The sequence below is a fragment of the Hyla sarda genome, chromosome 8 (assembly GCF_029499605.1).
Source record: "Hyla sarda isolate aHylSar1 chromosome 8, aHylSar1.hap1, whole genome shotgun sequence".
In the NCBI taxonomy this organism is placed as follows: Eukaryota; Metazoa; Chordata; class Amphibia; order Anura; family Hylidae; genus Hyla; species Hyla sarda.
In genome coordinates this window covers 134,477,797-134,491,147 of record NC_079196.1, presented here as the reverse complement: position 1 = coordinate 134,491,147, position 13,351 = coordinate 134,477,797, and the positions used below count along the sequence as shown (strand labels likewise).

The 13,351-nt window shown below is 42.5% G+C and overlaps 1 long non-coding RNA gene across 2 annotated transcripts in view; it reads right to left on the bottom strand.

The window, feature by feature from the left end:
- LOC130285141 (uncharacterized) overlaps positions 1-12,865 on the bottom strand; it is a 32,617-nt gene extending 19,752 nt beyond the window's left edge. For both annotated transcript variants that reach the window (XR_008847266.1, XR_008847265.1), the window contains exon 1: positions 11,931-12,865. This is a non-coding gene — a long non-coding RNA (uncharacterized LOC130285141). The remainder of the gene's footprint in view (positions 1-11,930) is intronic.
- Between the last annotated feature and the right edge of the window lie 486 nt (positions 12,866-13,351).

Here is a 13,351-nt window from a genome sequence, read left to right as displayed (position 1 = left end):
TAAATTAATTGTTTAAAATATGTAATGTGCACATGGCCTTGTGGGACAGCGGGGACACAAAATACAATAAAATTTTTTTATAAAATTACATAGATAGCATAGAATACATTATAATATAAAAATATGTAATAAAATACAATCAATATAAAAGCCACATGTCTGTGGATATTCCAGCCTGTAAGAATAAAATAGTGGTGCACATGTCTTTTTAACCCCTTAAGGACAAGGGTTTTTTCCATTTTTGCATTTTCGTTTTTTGCTCCTTGCCTTTAAAAAATCATAACTTTTTCAATTTTGCACCTAAAAATCTATATGATTGCTTATTTTTTGCGCCACCAATTCTACTTAGTCATTTTGCCCAAAAATCTACGGTGAAACGGGAAAAAAAATCATTGTGCGAAAAAATAGAAAAAAACAACGCAGTTTTGTAAATTTTGGGGGCTTCCGTTTCTACGTAGTACATTTTTCGGTAAAAATGACACCTTATCTTTATTCTGTAGGTCCATACGATTAAAATGATACCCTACTTATATAGGTTTGATTTTGTCGTACTTCTGGAAAAAATCATAACTACATGCAGGAAAATTAATACGTTTAAAATTGTCAACTTCTGACCCCTATAACTTTTTATTTTTCCGTGTATGGGGCGGTATGAGGGCTAATTTTTTGCGCCGTGATCTGAAGTTTTTAACGGTACCATTTTTGCATTGATAGGACTTATTGACATTTTTAAATGATATAAAAAGTGACCAAAAATGCACTATTTTGGACTTTGGAATTTTTTTGCGCGCACGCCATTGACCAAGCAGTTTAATTAATTATATATTTTTATAATTCGGACATTTCCACACGCGATGATACCATATATGTTTATTTTTATTTACACTGTGTTTTTTTTTTTTTATCGGAAAAGGGGGGTGATTCAAACTTTAAATGATATTCATTCAATTTTTTTTCACTTTTTTTTTGCAGTGTTATAGCTCCCATAGGGAGCTATAACACTGCACACACTGATCTTTATCATTGATCACTGGTTTCTCATAGGAAACAGTGATCGATGATTCTGCCGCATGACTGCTCATGCCTGGATCTCAGGCACTGAGCAGTCATTCGGCGATCGGACAGCGAGGAGGAAGGTAGGGGCCCTCCCGCTGTCCTGTAAGCTGTTCGGGATGCCGCGAATTCGCCGCAGCTATCCCGAACAGCCCACTGAGTTAACCGGAATGGTTTCACTTTCGCTTTTAGCCGCGTGGCTCAGCTCTGAGCACGCGGCTAAAGGGTTAACAGCACGCGGCGCCGCGATCGGCGCTGCGCGCTATTAGCGGCGGGTCCCGGCTTCACTATGACGCCGGGCCCGCCGTGATATGATGCGGGGTTACCGTGTAACCCCGCGTTATATCACGGGAGCAGGACCAAGGACGTCCGGGACGTACTTATTTCTTAAGGGGTTAATAGAAACGAATATGTAAAGTGCAAAATTGTACTGTTCAATGCGCTGTTTGTAGAATGAGTGGTATCCGTTGGCCACAATGTAACAATTATTGCATGGTAACAATGTAGCAATGTCTGGTATACTAGCAGTGTTTATGAGCAAACAGTAGCAATGTTAAGTATATTTGCAGTACTGAAGAGCTGAAGGATAGATCGCTACTTAGAGACTCGGCCATCTCATATGGATAGTGGTGATAGTGGGCTTCAATTATGGGGACTGCTGCACTTTGATGAGCCGTGAATTTTTCCAAATTGCGTAGAATGCGCGGAGAGAATGTTCAAATTCACGGTCCTATTATGTGTGGCATATGCTGATAGAGACTCAGCCGTCTGAGAAGTTACAGCAATAATGAAAGTTCCAGTTTTTTTGAGGCTGTAAAGGTAATCCCTGATGCGGTCAGAGGGTATGGGCGTCCTCGTGGCCGTGGCAATGCGCATAAGTACCTGGGGCTTAGCGGATGCCGTATAAGCGCAATAGCTGTATTTCAATATAGAGGCTGGATATATGTGGCGTTAGTAGCGGAGCTGGACGCGTTTCAAGTCCTCCATAGGACTTTTCTTCAGCAGCTTTAAGATGTGTTCCAAGGTGAGTACTGTGAGGTATATATATATATATATATATATATATATATATATATATATATACGTAGCTCCTCCTTTAATGGGAGGGTTTAAAATTCAGTTAGATAACACAGAAAAAAATGGGAGGGTTTAAAATTCAGTTAGGTAACACAAAAAAATGGGAGGGTTTAAGATAACATAGGAAAAAATTGGGATGGTGTGGAAAACATGGAAAAGGTGTCACTGTTGTCTGCCTCTATTATTGAGTAACCAAATAGTCAGATTTTGTGTAATAAATATACAATATAAAGGTGTAATTTATCGGAACAAGGGTAATACTGTTGATAAACAGTGATAGTTCAGAAAAGTATAGAAAAGTGACCCTTATGACCCGGAATTGCCCAAAACCCAGGTGTGAATTCACCTGCGATTTGCCGACATGGGAGGGTCTGATGACCCCCCTGGGCATTTGCGCGGGGTGCCTGCTGATCGATATCAGCAGTCACCCTGGTCCAGTCCCCGCCCGTCGCGTGGCAGGGACCGAAATTCCCACGGGCGTACATGTACGTGTGGCAGCAATTCATCCGGGTCCTGCCAGGTGAGTTGTTGCCTAGCAACATCCGGAGGGCCACAGTTTACAGTGGTCTCTAAACCGTGGCCCACCAAATGTTGCAAAACTACAACTCCCAGCATGCCCAGACAGCTGTTTGCTGTGTGGGCATGCTGGGACTTGTAGTTTTGCAATATTTAGAGGGGTTCAGGTTGTAGATCACTATGCAGTGGTCTCAAACTGTAGCCCTCCAGATGTTGCAAAACTACAACTCTCAGCATGCCCAGACAGCAGTTTGCTGTCTGGGCATGCTGCGAGTTGCAGTTTTGCAACATCTGGAGGGCCACAGTTTAGAGACCACTGGACAGTGATTTACAACCTGAACCCCTCTTAATTTTTCAAAACTACAGCTCCTAGCATTCAGGAACAGCATAAGGCTGTCTTGGCATGCTGGGAGTTGTACTTGCGTGTCTCCAGCCGTGGCATAACTACATCACCCAGCATGCCCTTCCGCAATCAGTACATGCTGGGAGTTGTAGTTTTGCAACAGCTGGAGGCACACTGGTTGGAAAATACTGAGTTAGGTCATAGAACCTAACTCAAGGTTTTCCAACCAGTGTTCCTCCAGCTGTTGCAAAACTACAACTCCCAGTTTGAGCTGCGGCAAATTTTCCGCCGCAGCTCAAACTCCTAGCGGGAGACTCAGTGTAATCTGCCTCCAGTGTGAATGCAACCTAAAAACACTACACTACACTAACATAAAATAAAGAGTAAAACACCACATATACACGTACACTATACAATTTTGGGGGGCTTTTTCTCCTTTTACCCCTTATGAAAAGGAACAGTTGGGGTCTACACCAGCATGTTAGTGTACAAAAATAAAAATGTTTACACTAACATGCTGGTGTTGCCCTATACTTTTAATTTTCACAAGAGGTAAAAGGGAAAAACGCCCCCCCAAAATTTGTAATGCAATTTCTCCCGAGTACGGAGATACCCCATATGTGGGCGCAAAGTGCTCTGGGGGCGCACAACAAGGCCCAGAAGGGAGAGTGCGCCATGTACATTTGAGGTGATTTGCACAGGGGTGACTGATTGTTACAGCGGTTCTGACAAACGCAAAAAAAAAAAACACACCCACATGTGACCCCATTTTGGAAACTACACCCATCACGGAATGTAATAAGGGGTGCAGTGAGAATTTACACTCCACAGGTGCCTGACGGATCTTTGGAACAGTGGTCCGTGAAAATGAAAAATTTTGCTGTCCTGGCACCATAGGGGCTTCCTAAATGCGACATGCCCCCCGAGCAAAATTTGATCTCAAAAAGCCAAATATGATGCCTTCTCTTCTGAGCATTGTAGTTTGCCCGCAGTGCACTTCAGATCCACTTATGGGGTACTTCCATACTCAGAAGAGATGGGGTTACTAATTTTGGGGGGTCTTTTCTGCTATTAACCTTTAAAAAATGTGAAATTTGGGGGAAAACAGACATTTTAGTGAAAACATTTTTTTTTTTTTTTTTACATAAGCAAAAGTCGTGAAACACCTGTGGGGTATTAAGGCTCACTTTATTCCTTGTTATGTTCCTCAAGGGGTCTAGTTTCCAAAATGGTATGCCATGTGTTTTTTTTTTTTTTTTTGCTGTTCTGGCTCCATAGAGGCTTCCTAAATGCGACATGCCCCCCAAAAACCATTTCAGAAAAACATACTCTCCAAGATCCCCTTGTCGCTCCTTCGCTTCTGAGCCCTCTACTGCGCCCGCCGAACACTTTAAATAGACATATGAGGTATGTGCTTACTCGAGAGAAATTGGGTTACACATACAAGTATACATTTTCTCCTTCTCAACTCTCAGCATGTACAGTCTGTCAGCGCATGCTGGGAGTTGTAGTTTTGCAACAGCTGGATGTCCCCCCCCCCCCCCCAATGTGAATGTACAGGGTACACTCACATGGGCGGAGGTTTACAGCAAGTATTTGGCTGCAAGTCTGAGCTGCGGCAAATTTTCTGCCGCAGCTCAAACTGCCGGCGAGAAACTACTGTGAACCCCCGCCCGTGCAACTGTACCCTAAAAACACTACACTAACAAAAAATCTAATAAAAGGTAAAAAAACACTACATATACACATACCCCTACACAGCCCCCCTCCCCTCCCCAATAAAAATGAAAGCATCTGGTACGCCACTGTTTCCAAAACAGAGCCTCCAGCTGTTGCAAAACAACAACTCCCAGTATTGTCGAACAGCCGTTGACTGTCCAGGCATGCTGGGAGTTTTGCAACAGCTGGAGGCACCCTGTTTGGGAATCACTGGCGTAGAATTCCCCTATGTCCACCCCTATGCAAGTCCCTAATGTAGGCCTCACATGCGCATGGCGCTCTCACTTTGGAGCCCTGTCGTATTTCAAGGCAACAGTTAAGGGTCACATATGGGGTATCACCGTACTCGGGAGAAATTGTGTTACAAATTTTGGGGGGTATTTTCTGCTTTTACCCTTTTTAAAAATGTAAAATTTTTGGGAAAACAAGCATTTTAGGTAAAAAAAATTATTTTTTTTTACATTTGCAAACGTCGTGAAACACCTGTGGGTATAAAGGCTCACTTTATCCCATGTTACATTCCCCGAGGGGTCTAGTTTCCAAAATGGTATGCCATGTGTTTTTTTTTTTTTTTTTGCTGTTCTGGCACCATAAGGGCTTCCTAAATGCAACATGCCCCCCAAAAACCATTTCAGAAAAACATACTCTCCAAAATCCCCTTGTCGCTCCTTCCATTCTGAGCCCTCTACTGCGCCCGCCGAACACTTTACATAGACATATGAGGTATGTGCTTACTCGAGAGAAATTGGGCTACAAATCCAAGTAAAAATTTTCTCCTTTTATCCCTTGTAAAAATAAAAAAATTGAGTCTACAAGAACATGTGAGTGTAAAAAATGAAGATTGTGAATTTTCTCCTTCACTTTGCTGCTATTCGTGTGAAACACCTAAAGGGTTAAAACGCTGACTGAATGTCATTTTAAATCCTTTTGGGGGTGTAGTTTTTATAATGGGTTCATTTATGGGGTATTTCTAATATGAAGACCCTTCAAATCCACTTCAAACCTGAACTGGTCCCTGAAAAATATCGAGTTTGAAAATCTTGTGAAAAATCGGAAAATTGCTGCTGAACTTTGAAGCCCTCTGGTGTCTTCCAAAAGTAAAAACTCATCAATTTTATGATGCAAACATAAAGTAGACATATTGTATATGTGAACCAAAAAAAATGTATTCGTAATATCCATTTTCCTTAAAGCTTCAAAGTTAGAAAAATGCAAAATTTTCAAATTTTTCATCAAATTTACGGATTTTCACCAAGAAAGGATGCAAGTATCAACAAAAATTTACCACTATGTTAAAGTAGAATATGTCACGAAAAAACAATCTCGGAATCAGAATGATAACTAAAAGCATTCCAGAGTTATTAATGATTAAAGTGACAGTGGTCAGATGTGCAAAAAACGCTCTGGTCCTTAAGGCCAAAATGGGCTTGGTCCTGAAGGGGTTAAGGTTAACATTATTGGTATTAATTGATGTAATAAAATTGTCTAAATTTGTTTTAGTGCCCCGCCATATAAAAAAAGATATGGTCTATGTAATGTTACCAGGACACCAGCTGTAGGTTAATGGTGGTATATTCCCAATTTGCCATAAAAAGCTTGACGTAGCTGGGGACGAACCTGGTGCCCATCGCGGTATCGTTAATTTGTAAATAAAAATCTGTATCAAATTTAAAATAATTATGGGTTAAAATAAAATTGATGCCATCTAATATAAAATTAATTTGTTCTGCTTGTAGGTCTGCATGACCTTCTAATGTATTACGAATGGCTGCTATGCCCTGTTCGTGATTTATAATAGTGTAAAGGGAGCTTACGTCAAGAGTTCCCAGATGCCATGATGTGTCTCACTTAATATTTTCAACAATTTGGATAATTTGGGTATTGTCACGCAAATATGATGGAGTGATTTTGACATAAGGTTGTAGTATCTGATCAATATATTGAGAGAGATTCGCAGTGAGCCAATGCTAGACACTATGGGTCGGCCTGGGGGTTGTTTTGAGTTTTTATGTATTTAAGGTATAGTAAAAAATACTGGAATGCGTTTGTGTGATCCTGTAATATAATGAAATTCTTATTTGGACAAAATGCCCATTTCCTTTGGGTTCATACATAAATTGTTTAACTCGGCTGAAAATTGTGAAGTTGGGTCTCCTCTTAATTTCATGTAGGTGGTTGTGTCGTTGAGTTGGCAAGATATGCATTCGGTTGTATAGGAAGTTGTGTCCATCACTACAATTCCACCTCCTTTGTCGGCTGGCATAATAGTGATAGATAGGTCCTGTTGTAGCTGCTTAATGGCCGATATTTCAACCAGTGTGATGTTTCCCCACGTTCATTTTGGATTTTTAATTTTTCTCAGATCAAATTCGACGGCTTTTAAAAATTTTTTTTTACATTTTTAAAAAGGGTAATAGCAGAAAATACCCCCAAAAATTTGTAACACAATTTTTCCCGAGTACGGCGATACCCCATATGTGACCCTTAACTGTTGCCTTGAAATACGACAGGGCTCCAAAGTGAGAGCGCCATGCGCATTTGAGGCCTGAATTAGGGATTTGCATAGGGGTGGACATAGGGGTATTCTATGCCAGTGATTCCAAAACATGGAGCCTCCAGCTGTTGCAAAACTCCCAGCATGCCTGGACAGTCAGTGGCTATCTGGCAATTCTGGGAGTAGTTATTTTGCAACAGCTGGAGGCTCTGTTTTGGAAACAGTGGCGTACCAGATGTTTTTCATTTTTATTGGGGAGGGGAGGGGGGCTGTGTAGGGGTATGTGTACATGTAGTGTTTTTTACCTTTTATTTTATTTTGTGTTAGTGTAGTGTTTTTAGGGTACAGTCGGACGGGCAGGGGTTCACAGTAGTTTCACGCTGGCAGTTTGAGCTGCGGCAGAAAATTTGCCGCAGCACAAACTTGCAGCCGGATACTTACTGTAAACCTCCGCCCGTGTGAGTGTACCTTGTACATTCACATTGGGGGGGGGGGGGGGGGGGGGGGGGAAATACTTCCAGCTGTTGCAAAACTACAACTCCCAGCTTGTACGGTCTATCAGTGCATGCTGGGAGTTGCAGTTTTGCAACAGCTGGAGGCACACTGGTTGTGAAACACAGAGTTTGGTAACAAACTCAGTGTTTTGCAACCAGTGTGCCTTCAGCTGTTGCAAAAGCTACAACCCCCAGCATGTACGGACAGCAGAAGGGCATGCTGGGACTTGTAGTTATGCAACAGCTGGAGGCATACTACTTTGGCTGGGGATTGTATTTATGCAACAGCTGGAGACACACTGGTTTGCTACTTAACTCAGTGTTTCACAACCAGTGTGCCTCCAGCTGTTGCAAAACTACAACTCTCAGCAGTCACCGACAGCCAACGGGCATGCTGGGAGTTGTAGTTATGCAACCAGCAGATGCACCACTACAACTCCCAGCATGCACTTTAGCATGTGCCTCCAGCTGTTGCAAAACTACAAGTCCCAGCATGCCCATAAGGGAATGCTGGGAGTTGTGGTGGTCTGCCTCCTGCTGTTGCATAACTACAGCTCCCAGCATGCCCTTTTTGCATGCTGGGAGCTGTTGCTAAGCAACAGTAGGAGGCTGTCACTCACCTCCAACTGCAGATCCACGCTGCCGCCGCGCCGGTCAGTCCCTCGCCGCCGCCGCTCCTGGGGCAGCGATCCGAACAGGGACGCCGGGGATCGGGGTCCCCAGCACCCGTGGTCTTCCCGCAGCAGGCGTCCTGATTGGTCGGCCGGGAAACCGGCCGACGAATCAGGGCGATCGTGAGGTGGCACCAGTGCCACCTCACCCCTGCTGGCTATGGCTGTTTGGGGCCGTCCGGGTCACCGGGTCAATGGAGACCCGATTGACCCGGAATCCGCCGCAGATCGCTGGACTGAATTGTCCAGCGATCTGCGGCCATCGCCGACATGGGGGGACATAATGACCCCCCTGGGCAATATGCCGGGATGCCTGCTGAACGATTTCAGCAGGCATCCGGCACCGGCTCCGCTCCAGCTAGCAGCTGGGGCCGGAAATGCGCAGGGCGTATCCATACGCCCTGTGTCCTTAAGGACTTGGAAGCGGGGGTGTATGGATACGCCCTGTGTCCTTAAGGGGTTAAATACTGAATCATCTGTTGAGTCTGTATTTATGTCCAGGTTACTTTGGGCCTGGGCTGATCTATTATTTCTATTGCGTCCTCTACGTATTCTCTTTTTTTGGTATTGGAAATGGTTGGGGTGTGGGGTGAACTTCGGCTATGGTTTCCACTGTCTGAATCGTTTTCCTGGGTGCCATGGATTGTGTGGGAAGTGGAGTGGTCAGTGGAATATTGGCTTGATTGTAAGTGTTCGGATTGTGACATTTCTGGTTGTGTTGGATATAATGCTGGTGGTTTGGATATGATTTGTGCGTAGAGTAGTGGTTGGGGTTCCTCCAATTGTTGTTTGAGTGATATTTTGGATGGGGACTGGATTGATAGGGACTGGGATTGCGTCTGGGGTGTGGGTAATGTGTTCTCTTTGGATGTTGGGAATTGTAGGTGGATTTGGGATAATGAGGGCTGTGCATGGCTGGGGGGGTGTATGAGATGGGTGCCTGTGTGTGTGTGTGTGTGGGGGGGGGGGGGGGTCCCTTCTAAAAAATGGTTATCAGTTGAGAGGGCAGAATATCTATTGCTTGTGGTTATATTATATGTGGTAGTTTGATCACTGGTTCTAGTGAATGAATTTTCGTGATCTTTTATTTGTTTATTAATATTCCATAGTTGTTTTTTTTGTTTTCCTTGTTATAAATTCATTTTCTATTGAGTCCAATTTTTTGCATAGGGCTTCCTGATATTTAAAAAAATCTGTTGTTTGTTCAAATGACTATATAGTAGTATGTATAGTTGCAATTTTAGAATCAATTTCTATAAGCATTTCTTGTCTTCTTTCTACTACTAGTTTAGTAGCATCTAAGGATGCTTGTTTAAATAAAGTATTCCATTTCTGATTAAAGCTTTCACTGTCCAAATCTCCAGTTGGAGTCTTGTAGACAGTTAAGCCTTTTGGTATGTGTTGAGTATCAATTATATGGTTTAATGTTCTAATCTCCCATTTTAGCTTTAAATTTTTAACTAAGTAGTGTTTGAGCTCCCTGAATGTTTCAGAGATTATTTTTTGTGGATGTGTACTATTAGTCGGTGTGTTTGTGATTAGAACTGTATCTGAAAATTCAAATGTTTCTATGTTATGCTGTTTTTTCGCCATATGTGTCCATATATTCATGGTGTCTAGATGATAGAGCACGATCTCCTTGGGTAAAAATATAAATAGCAATATATAGAAAATAGGAGAGGCTCCTATAGTAGCAGCCGGGGTCCCGCAGATAATGGGCATTAACCACTCAGATGCCGTGATCAATACAGATCATGGCATCTGGGGCAGTGCGGTACTTTCAATGGATGATCGGATCGCCAACAGCGCTGCCGCGGCAATCCAGTCATCGAGCATGGCGGCCGGAGGTCCCCTCACCTGGCTCCGGCCATCTCCCGGAGTCTTCTGCTCTGGTCTGAGATCGAGCAGACCAGAGCAGAAGATCACCGATAATACTGATCAGTGCTGTGTCCTATACATAGCACTGAACAGTATTAGCAATCAAAGGATTGCTATAGATAGCAATCCTATAAAAAGTGTAAAATAAAAGTTGAAAATTTTAAAAATAAAAAGTAAAAAAAAGTGAAAAATCCCCTCCCCCAATAAAAATTGTCAGTTTTTCCCATTTTACCTCCAAAAAGCGTAATATTTTTTTATAAACATATTTGGTATTGCCGCATGCGTAAAATGTCCATACTATCAAAATATAATGTTAATCATCCCGTACGGTGAATGGCGTAAACGTAAAAAATAAAAAAATCCAAAAATACAGCCTTTTTGTAACATTTTATTAAAAAAATAATAAATAAAAAATGATCTAAAAGTTTTATATCTGCAAATGTGGTATCGATAAAAAGTACAGATGACAGCACAAAAAATGAGCCCTCATACCGCCCTATATATGGAAAAATGAAAAAGTTGTAGGTGGTCAAAAGGGCAATTTTAGATTACTGATTTTGTACAAAAAGTTTTAGATTTTTTTAAGCAATACAAAAATATAAAAGTATCTAGCCATGGGTATAATTTTAATCGTACTGACCCACAGAATAAAGAACATATGTCATTTTTACCGTAAAGTGTATAGTGTGAAAACAAAACCCTCCAAAATGCGCAAAATTGTGGTTTTCATTAAAATTTCCTCCCTAAAATTTTTTTGGGGGTTCGCCGTACATTTTATGGTAAAATGAGAGGTTTCATTACAAAGTACAATTGGTCACGCAAAAAAAACAAGCCCTTATATGGGTCTATAGATGGAAATATAAAGGAGTTTATAAGGCGAGGCTAAAATAAAATTGGCCTGGTCCTTAAAGGGGTACTCCGGTGCTTACACATCTTATCCCCTATTCAAAGGATATTGGATAAGATGCCTGATCGCAGGAGTCCCACAGCTGGGGACGCCCGTGATCATGCACACGGCACCCCATTTGTAATGAGTCCCCGGAGCGCGTTCACACCAAATTTTACTTTTTTTTTTACAAGCGGTAATAGGAGAAAATGCCCCCTAACATTTTTAACCCTATCTCTTCTGAGTATGGAAATACCCCATGTGTGGACGTCAAGTGCACTGCAGGCGCATTACAATGCTCAGAAGAGAAGGAGTCACATTTGCAAATTTTGAAGAAATGGGGGGGGGGGGGGGGGGCATGTCGCATTTAGGAAGCCCCTATGGTGCCAGAACAGCAAAAAAACAATAAAAAATAAAAACACATGGCATACTATTTTGAAAACTACACCCCTCAAGGAACGTAACAAGGGGTACAGTGAGCCTTAACACCCCACAGGTGTTTGACGACTTTGGATGTGTAAATAAAATTTTTTTTTTTACTAAAATGCTGTTTTTCCTAAAATGTTACATTTTTTAAAGGTGTAATAAGAGAAAATGTCCCCCAAAATGTGTAACCCCATCTCTTCTGAGTATGGAAATACCCCATGTGTGGATGTCAAGGGCTCTGCTGGCGCATTAAAATGCTCAGAAGAGAAGGAGTCACATTTTGCTGAAATTGGGGGGGGGCATGTCACATTTAGTGCCAGAACAGCAAAAAAAAATTTATTTGTAAATACATTTATTTGGAGTAAGGACATACCTCATATCTGGGTGTAGATTGGCTCTGCTCACTGGTCACGGAGGGCAGTCAGGGGCCTGAAGCTTCTAGACAGCTGCCTATGGAGCCAGAACAGTTTCTTGGGAAGTCCGGCCTGCTCTTTCCCGGTCAGCAAGGATCAGGACCTTTAGGACTTCTTCTTGGAACTGGAGGTATGTCCCTGTGCTGCCAGTGTTCCGGTACAGTACAAAAGAGTTGTACATGGCAACCTGTACCATGTAGACCGCAACTTTTTTGTACCATACCTGTGTTTTCCGCATGGCCATGTATGGCTTGAGGACGTGATCAGAAAGATCAACTCCCCCCATATACTGATTGTAGTCCAGAATACAATCAGGCTTGAGGACCGTTGTTGTGGTACCTCACACAGGGACAGGTGAGCTGCCGTTACCACGAATAGTGGTCAGCATAAAGACATCCCTCTTATCCTTATACAGTGATTCCTCAACTTACAATGGCCTCAATATACAATAGTTTCAACATACAATGGTCTTTTCTGGACCAATGTAACTTGAAACCAGACTCAACATACAATGCTATGGAGTCTGCGAAACGTGTCAATGGCTGGAAGAACCAACTTATCAGAATGGGCATTCACGGGTAAAACCCCTGTATTCCTAAAGTGCCTGCACTGACTGGTGTCTGGTAGCACCCCCTACAGTACAGGGAGGTATTACATGTTCTGTACTACTCTTTACCTGTATTACTGAAGCGTATGCACTGACTGGTGTCCGGTAGTGCCCCCTACAGTACAGGGAGATATTACATGTTCTGTACTCTTTACCTGTGCCAGGGTTAGCTGCTCCTTTGGGCATCAGGTGAGGGCAGCTCCATTTTCCTTTTATTTTTATTTTTTTATTTTTAGGACATTCTGTGTTCTGTACAGGACCCTGAAGAAGCTTCTGACCTCTACATAGACCAGTGTTTCCCAAAGAGGGTGCCTCCAGCTGTTGCAAAACTACAACTCCCAGCATGCCCGGACAGCCTTCGGCTGTCCGGGCATGCTGGGAGTTGTAGTTTTGCAACAGCTGGAGGCACCCTCTTTGGGAAACACTGAAATAGGCAGTGATTTACAGCTCCCAGCAGATCTTTCTTACTTTTATATGTAAGGATTTGCTTTATCTATATTAGTTATCTACTTATTTTTCTTTAATCCTCACTTTTTCATATTTTTGAAGAACATTTTGGGGCTTCAGAACCAATTCCCAGATTTCCATAGAGTTCTAGTCTCAAAATACAATGGTTTCAACATACAATGGTCGTCCTGGAACCAATTAATATTGTAACTTGAGGGACCACTGTACTTGACCAGCAACAGGTTTTCATAGGTAAGGGCACGGGACTCACCCTTGGGAATAGGTGTCTGGATCAAATTTAGAGGGAGGCCTCTCTGGTTTCTCCGC